Here is a 9,920-nt window from a genome sequence, read left to right as displayed (position 1 = left end):
TAATAATAAATGATGTAATAAGAAAATAAATATAAATAACAATGTGAAAAATATGATGAAAACATGCGATCTTTCAGAATATGATGTCTATGGGGCAAAAGCTTTAAAAAAATTTTTTTTTGTGTGTGTGGTTTCGTGGAGGCTCATGCAGAACTGAGTGGAAGATTTATTTCTGGGCAAAGACAATTCAGGCTCACTCCCCAATACAGAGGTGAGCAGCATGACCAAACGAGCCTCCTGCTGCTCTCCCCCAGGTAGCCTCCCGGTTCCTCATCCCAGGAATCTGAAATAAGGTTTGGGAGGAACGTGTCCCTTCCAGTCATAGGGACATGCCTCAGCAACCCCTGGGTCCTCTTAATAAATTCTCCCTGTAATAATGACTTCTTTGAAGGCTGCTGGTGTCTGGTTTAGGGCAGGGGATGGGATGAGCTCTCAGAAACTAATGTGGATCCTCATGAAACCCTTATTCTGGCTTCACTGCACAGGATTCTGGGGATACTCAGGCTGTGGGCTCCTCTCCATGGAAAGGCCTGTACTTTAAAACCATATCCACCAGGTGGCGCAAAAGCCTTTTTGGTGTTGGTGTTGGGCACACGCTGTGGGCTAAGCGCCTGTTCTATGACCTAGTGCGTCAGCCAGCCTTCTCTCACAAGGGGAGAAGGTGCCATAGAGTCGGTTCCGACTCATAGCGACCCTAGGTACAATGGAATGAAATGCTGCCTGCTCCTCCGTCATCCTCACAATTGTTGTTATGCTTAAGCGCATTGTTGCAGGCACCACCTCAATCCATCTCATTGAGGGTCTTCCTCTTTTCCGCTGACCCTCTACTTTACCAAGCATGATGTCCTTCTCCAGGGACTGACCCCTCCTGACAACATGCCCAAAGTATGTGAGACATAGTCTCGCCATCCTTGCTTCTAAGGAGCATTCTGGTTGTACTTTTTCTAAGATGGATTTGTTCATTCTTTTGGCAGTCCATGGTATATTCAACATTGTTCGCCAACACCACAATTCAAAGGCGTCAACTCTTCTTCTGTCTTCCTTATTCACTGTCCAGCTTTCACATGCATATGATTAGATTGAAAATACCATGGCTTGGGTCAGGTGCACCTTAGTCTTCAAGGTGACATCTTTGATTTTTAACACTTTAAAGAGGTCCGTTGCAGCAGATTTACCCAATGCAATGTGTCATTTGATTTCTTGACTGCTGCTTCAATGGGTGTTGATTGTGGATCCAAGTAAAATGAAATTCTTGAAAACGTCAATCTTTTTCCCATTCATCATGATGTTGCTTATTGGTCCAGTTGTGAGGCTTTTGTTTTCTTTATGTTGAGATGTAATCCATACAGAAGGCTGTGGTCTTTGATTTTCATCAGTAAGTGCTTCAAATGCTCTTCACTTTGAGCAAGCAAGGTTGTGTCATCTGCATAATGCAGGTCGTTAATGAGTCTTCCTCCAATCCTGATGTCTCCAACTCAGGTATGCTCCGTAAGTAGTCACCCAGCCCCTTCTTAAACACCTCTGGTGACGGGGAGCTCGCCACCTCCAGGGGACAGAGTAAGTAGCTGGAGTGGGGATGGAATTGAAATACACCGAAATGCCACCTGCCCAATGATAGTGTCACCCATCTTCTCCCAACCTAAAAGGCCACTGGTTTCTGAAATTCCCAGCTTTCTGGTCTCTGTTGGGATAACTTACTATCGCCTCTTTTTATTATCACTTTATCCCAACTAGTTTATCAAATTTCTGAGCAGAGGCTTATAAGATCTTGTAAGTCTGGGACACATGACAAAGGTGTACCAAAAGCCTCTCACCCCACACACGCTGTCCCTGATTAGGTATCAAAAGGACTGAGGTGCTCTGAATTTCCTGGTGGCTTTAGTAAAGCCAACCTTCTGGGTCTCAGCTTCTACATCTGTTGATAGACTCATAGCACCCTCTGCCCTGCTTGCATGTAAAGCTGTTAAGAAACTTTAAGTGAAATATTGTATTCATTGATTTAACAAATTAAAAAAATTTTTGTTTTTTTTAATTGTGCTGTAGGTGAAAGTTTACAGCTCAGGTTAATTTCTCATTCAAAAATTTATACACATATTGTTTTGTGACATTGGTTGAAATCCCCACCATGTGACAGCGTGCTCCTCCTTTCTACCCTGGGTGTCCACTGGACCAGTTCCTGTCTCTTCCTGCCTTCTCATCCTGCTTTTGGATAGGAGCTGCTCATTTGTTCTTGTATATTTGATTGAACCAAGAAGCACGTGTATTATTTTTTGTTTTATAGGCCTGTCTAATCTTTGTCTGAAAAGTGGGCTTCAGGAATGGTTTCAGTTCTGGGTTAACAGAATGTCCGGGGGCCATAGTCTCGGGGGTTCCTCCAGTGTCTGTCAGACCATTAAGTCTTTTTTTTTGTGAATTTGAATTCTCTTCTACATTTTTCTCCCGCTCTGTCAGGGACTCTGTTGTGTTCCCTGTCAGGGCGGTCGTTAGTGGTACCTGGGCACCATCTAATTTTTCTGGTCTCAGGGTGGCGGCGTCTCTGGTTAATTTGGTCCTTTAGTCCTTTGGCCTAGTATTTTCCTTGTGTCTTTTTCTTCATTCTCCTTTGCTCCTAGTGGGATGGAACCAATTGATGTATCTTAGATGGCTTCTTGCAAGCTTTTAAGATCCCAGATGCTACTCAACATAGTGGGATGTGGAACATTTTCTTTATGAGCTATGTTATGCCAATTGACCTATATGTCCCTTGCAACTATGGTCCCCAGGCCCCAGCCCTAGCTACTCTGTCCCTCGAAGTATTTGTGTATTTTTAGGAAATTTCTATGCTTTTTCTTTGGTCCAGCTGTGCTGACTTCCCCTGTACCAAAGTTGACCCTTGTCTACTATCTAGTTATTGATTTCCTCTCTCCCTCCCTCCCCACACTCATAACCATCAAATAATGCTTTTTTCTGTGTGTAAACCTTTTTTTGAGTCCTTATAATAGTGGTCTTATACAATATTTATCCTTTGTGACTGACTTATTTCACTCAGCATAATGCTCTCCAGATTCATCCATGTTGTGAGGTATTTTGTGGATTCATCATTGTTCTTTATCATTGCATAGTATTCCATTGTGTGTATGTACCATAATTTATCTATCCATTCATCTGTTAATGGACATTTAGGTTGTTTCCATCTTTTTACTGTTGTGAATAGTGCTACAATGAACATGCATGTGCATATGTTTATTTGTGTAACAGCTCTTATTTCTCTCAGGTACATTCCTATGAGTGGGATTGCTTGATCATATGGTATTTCTATTTCTAGCTTTTTTAGGAAGCGCCATATCGTTTTACAAAGTGGTTGTACCATTTTTACATTCCCACCAGCAGTACATAAGAGTTCCAATTTCCCGTGTCTGTGATTTAACAAATATTTATTGAGCACCTACTGTATGCTAGGCACTGTTCTAGAAACCAGGAAATATAAAACCAAAAAACCAAATCTGTTGCTGTTGAGTCGATTCCGATTCATAGAGACCCTAGGGGACAGGATAGAACTGTAATCCTTCTGGAGCAGACCTGCCACATCTTTTTCCTGCAGAGCAGCTGGTGGGTTCAGCCGAGCGCTTAACCACCGCACCACCAGGGCTCCTTCTGGGAAACTGAGTGGTAGCCATAATCATAGAAGCAAGTAAACCAACAAATACATCATCTAACATCAGGTGATGATAAGTGCTACAAAGGAAAATAAAGTACAGTCAAGTTTTAAATCTGTCGGAGATGTCAAAAGCATGTGAAGGTAGGAGCAAGTCATCTTCAGCTGCATCAATTTCTTCCCTGTAGTCTGTCCCTTCTATTTGGCTGCAGTTCTCACTGTGAAAGTCATGCCTGAGATAGACACTGAAGTGGGTTTCTGTTAAGTGCACTCAAAACAGTCCTCAGGGATTTGAATGACATAGGCGGAAAGGCTGGCGGGAGAAAACCAACTTGGCCTGCTTCTCAGTTTGACCTAGACTTGTCCCCTCTATATCCCCCTCCTTTACTCATGAGAGGCAAACAAACTAAGACCAGTGAGGTCATAAGTCTCCTGGACAGACCTCAGCTCTCCTGGTCAGCACCATCCAAACAACCCACTCAAGGAAGTGCTGTGTGTTGTGGAAAGTGCTCTGGCTGGAAAGCCCCAGAGTTCTAAATATGGTTCTTGAAATTCCAGCAAGTCTGAGCAGGAAGGGACTTCACCTCGGGCACATGACCACACATCCTGGCCATTGACATGCTCAGGTCACACCTGGTTTTCAGCGAGTGGTGTGGGGTGGGGGGTGCATATCAGATTCTCAGGGAAGGGGTGCTTGGACTGGGTGGGCATGCTGTGTGATCCTCCAGAGAGATTCTGAAACCCCCCTTTTCTCCCACCAGCCCCCGATGAGCATCACAGATTTGACCCCATTTTAGGGATGGGGAAACTGAGAATTAGAAATGCAAAGGGGAGCCTGAGAGTCTAGGATCCTGGCTTTCATCTTAAAACCCTTCCAAACTCTGCAGCAGACCATGACATCTATAAACTCTAAAGAGATCCGCAGTAAAGAATGTTCTATTTTCCTGAAATTAAAAAAAAAAAAAAAAAAAACCAAACCCACTGCCGTCGAGTTGATTCTGACTCATAGCGGCCCTATAGGACAGAGTAGAACTGCCCCATAGAGTTTCCAAGGAGCGCCTGGTGGATTTGAACTGCCAACCTCTTGGTTAGCAGCTGTAGCACTTAACCACTACGCCACCAGGATTTCCTTTCCTGAAATATGAGCATGTAATTCAACAACTTGGGTCTTGACAGGGCACCAAAGGAAAAAAAAAAAAAGGATAGGGCCTTGGACAGAGCAGATCTGAAGAGCAGATCTGAACTACAGCCAACAACAGAAGGTCCCCAATGAACTAACAGGAAAAAAGCTTGGCAGCTCAACCACATCTTTATTTTGAGCAAGACGCAATGCTTTTCAGACAATATAAACTCATTCGTCTGACTTCATAGGGAGGTAGACATGCCCAGATGAAAGGCAGCTCCTCTTCCAAGGAAGCCAGTCCTGGTTAGTCCGCTTCCACTGTATTGGTTAAGGGAATGCTAGCTGCTGTAACATATAAATGGAAATCTCAATGGCTCAACATGAAAGATGTTTCTCAGTCATGTAGTTTGGTTGGTGGCTGGTGGAGGGAATGCCGCCCACGAAGTCATCCGGGGACCCAGGCTGATGGAGGCTGTACTGTCTTCCTCATGTGGTTTCCATGTGGGATTTGACATCCAACCAGCAGGTGGGGGAAGAGAGAGCAAGGAGGACTGGGTGGGCATCTTAATGGGGGAGGGGGCATCTTAATGGGGGAGGGGGCATCTTAATGGGCTAGACCTGTTAGCTCCTCACACCATCATTTCTGCCACATGCCATTTATCAAGAACTCAGGTGTGTAATACCCCGGTATCAGAACTCCTTGCTCCTCCTGAACCACTCTCCACTTTTCTTCATCCTGCCTGGGTCAGGTCTCCATTTCCAGTCCTTGGGATCTCCCAGCTGTCCTAATCCCTGCAGATCTTCCTTCAATTCTTTGACAACCCTGATACCTTTCTAATAAATCTCTTTGTCACTTAGGTTGGTTTGAGTTGGGGTTTCTGTCTTGTGCAATTAAGAAAGTCCTGACTATTTTTTGAAGGGGAGGTATGATTTTTCAGTCAAAGGATTTTTTAGTATTCTTCAAGTTTGTCCCTGGGCCTGCCATTCTCTCAGTCCTGGGAGAAGAATTCCCTGTCACCAGAGATTTTCAAGCAGGAAAACAAAACAAAACAACCAGTTGCTATGGAGACAGTTCCAACTCATGGCGACCCTATGCGTGTCAGAGTAGAACCGTGTTCCACAGGGTTTTCGCTGGTTGTCTTTTCAAAAGTGAATCATCAGGCCTTTCTTCTGAGGTGCCTCAGGATGGACTCAAACCTCCAACCTTTCCATTAGCAGCTGAGTGTGTGATTTACACCACCCAGGGACTCCTTCAATCAGACAGGGGATATCCTTTGTCTGGGATGAATCAGAACATTGACGCTCAGGAGGTTTAATGAGGTGGTGTCAAATATTCTCTGTAATATTTGCTGATTCATTGTGTGGAGTCTTTACCAGCCAGGGATTAGGGGCCTGGTATTTGAATTATAGATGTTGAGTTTATAAGCATTAGTGTAATACATCATATTACTAGAATAAAAAACAAAAACCACATGATCATCTCCATAGATACCAAAAAAAAGCTTTTGACAAAATCTAACTCCTTTTTATGATAAAAACATTCAACAAACTCGGAACCCTAGTTTTTTGTTCATTTGTTTTTGGCACAGTGGAAATCATTTTATTACTCACAGAAAGACAGGAAACAACAGTTCAATGGTGAGCTGGTCGCCCCAGGGCTTAGAAGTTTGACCTCTACGTGCCCCACGTTGTACCTTAGGAGAAGGATCCTCTCAAACGGGACCTGTTCACCTTTCCTGAAAACCAGTGTTCACTCATGTCACCGGTGGGCTTGTTAGGGCTCAGGTGTCAGAAGGTGAACTGTGGTTCCGGCGGTGGGTTATCTCTCTTTCTCTGTAGCTCCTATTGGCTGGCTCTGCCCTCATTGCTCTCCGGTCCAGCTCTCAACCAATAGCCTTGGGACAGCTCTGGGGCAGCCTCAGCTCCGGGCTGGCATCACCACAGCTCTTGAAGTAGAATTGTTTTGTGGGCGAACCCTGAAAGGGGTGTCTCAGGCTTGGTGGGCAGACCCCTGCACAGGGCCTTTTACCACCAACTGTCCTGCGGGCTGTTTCGCCCTGTGCAGCTCTAGCTTTGCTGTTCACGATGGAGTGGGCAGCACCCTGCACGGGTCTTGCTTGCGCCGGACGTTGTGGCCCTGCTAGTCCTGCCTCTGAGCCTCTCACTGCTGCCTGGGGCCTCTTGCCACCAAGTGTGACAGGTCTCCACCTGGGCTTCTGCCGCTGTCCAGGCCTGCTCGCAATCTCCGCTGCTTCTGGTGCTGCTGGAGCCATTCCTCCCTGACTGCTCTGCTGCCACTTCTCTGTTCAGCAGGCACCGGCTTCTGCTTCTTCTGGACTCTGCTGCTGTTTCTCCAGGTCACTGCTGACTGCTCTACCTTCGACAGGGTCTAGGTTTCTGTTGCTTCTAGTGCTGGTCCTTTATTCCTTGATGCTTTCCCCCTAATATCAGGAGGGTCTAGCCAAGGCAATTAGGCAAAAAAAAAAAAAAAAAAAAAAGAAATAAAAGGCATCCAGATTGGAAAGGAAGAAATGAAACTATTTCTATTTACAGATGACATGATGTTGTATATAGAAAGTCCTAAGGAATCCACAAAAACTCTATCAGAAGTAATAAATGAGTTCAGCAAGTTTGCAGGATATAAGATCAATATACGAAAGTTAATTGTATTGTTATACGCTAAAAGCGAACAATAAAAAAATGAAACCAAGAAACAATTCCGTTTATAAACACCACCAAAAAGAATAAAATACTTAGAAATAAACTTAACAAAAGAAGTACAAGACTTGTTTACTGAAAACTATAAAACATTGTTGAAAAAAATTAAAGAAGCCCTAAATAAATGGGAAGAAATCTCATGTTCATGGATCAGATGACTTAACATTGTTAAGTATGAACTCCCCAGACTGGTCTACACACTCAAGGCCATTCCTATCCAAATTCCAGTTGCTTTATTTACATGTTTTCAGAAATCAACAAGCTGATTCTAAAATTCATGTGCAAATGCAAGGGACTCAGAATAGTTAAAATAAACTTGAAAAAGAAGAACAAATTGGGAAGACCCACACTTCTGAATTTCAGAACTTACTACAAAGCTACAGTCATCAAGACAGTGTAGCACTGGCATAGTGTGGACATGTAGATGAACGGGATAGAATTGAGAGTTGAGAAACCAATGCTTGCACATCCGGTCAACTGATTTTTGACAAGGTGCTGAGACAATTCAATGGGAAATAGTCTTTTCAGTAAATGGTTGTGGGACAGCTGGATGTCCACATGCAAAAGAATGACGTTAGAGCCATACCTCACACCATATATGAAAATTAACTTAAAATGAATCATAGACCTAAATGTAACAGATAAAACCATAAAACTCTTAGAAGAACACGTAGGTGTAAATCTTCATGACCTTGAATTTGGCAATGGTTTCTTAGATGTGACACCGAGACCATGAGTGATGAAAGAAAAACAGGTAAAATATATTTCATCAAAATTAAAAACCTTTGTTCTTCAAAGGACACCATAAAAAAAAGAAAAGAAGATGCAAAGAACGGGAGAAAATATTTGCAAATCACCTATCTGGTAAGGAACTTGTATAAAGAATATATAAAGAACTCTTTTTTAAAAAATAATTTTTATTGTCCTTTACGTGAAAGTTTACAAATCAAGTCAGTCTCTCACACAAAAACCCATACACACCTTGCTACACACTCCCAGTTACTCTCCCCCTAATGAGACAGCCCACTCTCTTCCTCCACCCTCTTTTTTCTTGTCCATTTCGCCAGCTTCTAACCCCCCCCTTCACCCTCTCATCTCTCCTCCAGGCAGGAGATGCCAACATAGTCTCAAGCGTCACCTGATCCAAGAAGCTCATTCCTCACCAGCATCCCTCTCCAACCCATTGTCCAGTCCAATCCATGTCTGAAGAGTTGGCTTCAGGAATGGTTCCTGTCCTTGGCCAACAGAAGGTCTGGGGGCCATGACCACTGGGGTCCTTCTAGTCTCAGTCAGACTATTAAGTCTGGTCTATATATAAAGCACTCTTACAATTCAATAATAAAAAGATAAACAACTCAATTAAAAGATGGACAAAGGACTTGAATAGATATTTCTCCAAAGAAGATATACAAGTGGCTAAAAAGCACACAAAAAGATGCCCAACATCATTAGTTATTAGGAGAGTACAGATTAAACTATAGTGAAAGCTGTGAGAGCCAGAACTTGATGGGACTTTGTTGTTTTTCTGGGTCTCACAAGATTTCTGCCTTTGACAAGGTGCGGTCTTACCACTTTTCTATTGCTCTCTGTTAGTGGAAAATATTGTTTTCTTTCTCTGACAGGTTTTTGCCTTACACAGGCTCTGGCTTTCACAGGTTTCACTATACAATGATACACTATTTCTTTTTATAAGAACAAACAAATCTGTCTTGGAAGAAGTACAGCCGGAAAGCTCATTAGAACCAAGGATGGAGAGACCTCATCTCACACACTCTGGACATGTTATCAGGAGGGATCAGTCCCTGGAGAAGGACATCATGCTTGGTAAAGTAGAAGGTCAGTGGAAAAGAGGAAGACCCTCAACGGGATGGATTGACTCAGTGGCTGCAACAGTAGGCTGAAGTGTAACGATTGTGAGGATGTGCGGAACCAGGCGGTGTTTTGTTCTGTTGCACATAGGGTTGCTATGAGTCGGAACCAACTCCACAGCACCAAACAACAACAACAACAAAACCAAACCCGTTGCCATCCAGCCGAATCTGACTTATAGCTGCCCCACGTGTCACAGAGTAGACCTGCTCCGCAGGATTTTCTTGGCTGTGATTTTTATGGAAGCAGATCTCCAGGTCTTTCTTCTGTAGTGCTGCTGAGTGAGTTTAACCACCAACCTTTAGATCAGTATTTGAACACAAACCATTTGTGCCATCCAGGGACATTTATATCCACTAGAATGGCTATAATTCATACGTTCGTATGTTCACACAAAAACTTGTATATAAAACATACGCCCACATACAAACTTTTACACTTGTACCAAAAGCGGAAACAACACAAACTTGTATCAGTCAGTGAACAGACAAACAAAACGTGGTATATACATACAATGGAATATTATTCAGCAATAAAAAGGAACAAAATACTGATACATGCTACAACATGGATAAG

The sequence above is a fragment of the Elephas maximus genome, chromosome 1 (genome assembly GCF_024166365.1).
Source record: "Elephas maximus indicus isolate mEleMax1 chromosome 1, mEleMax1 primary haplotype, whole genome shotgun sequence".
In the NCBI taxonomy this organism is placed as follows: domain Eukaryota; kingdom Metazoa; phylum Chordata; class Mammalia; order Proboscidea; family Elephantidae; genus Elephas; species Elephas maximus.
Note: the sequence above shows the minus strand (reverse complement) of the source record.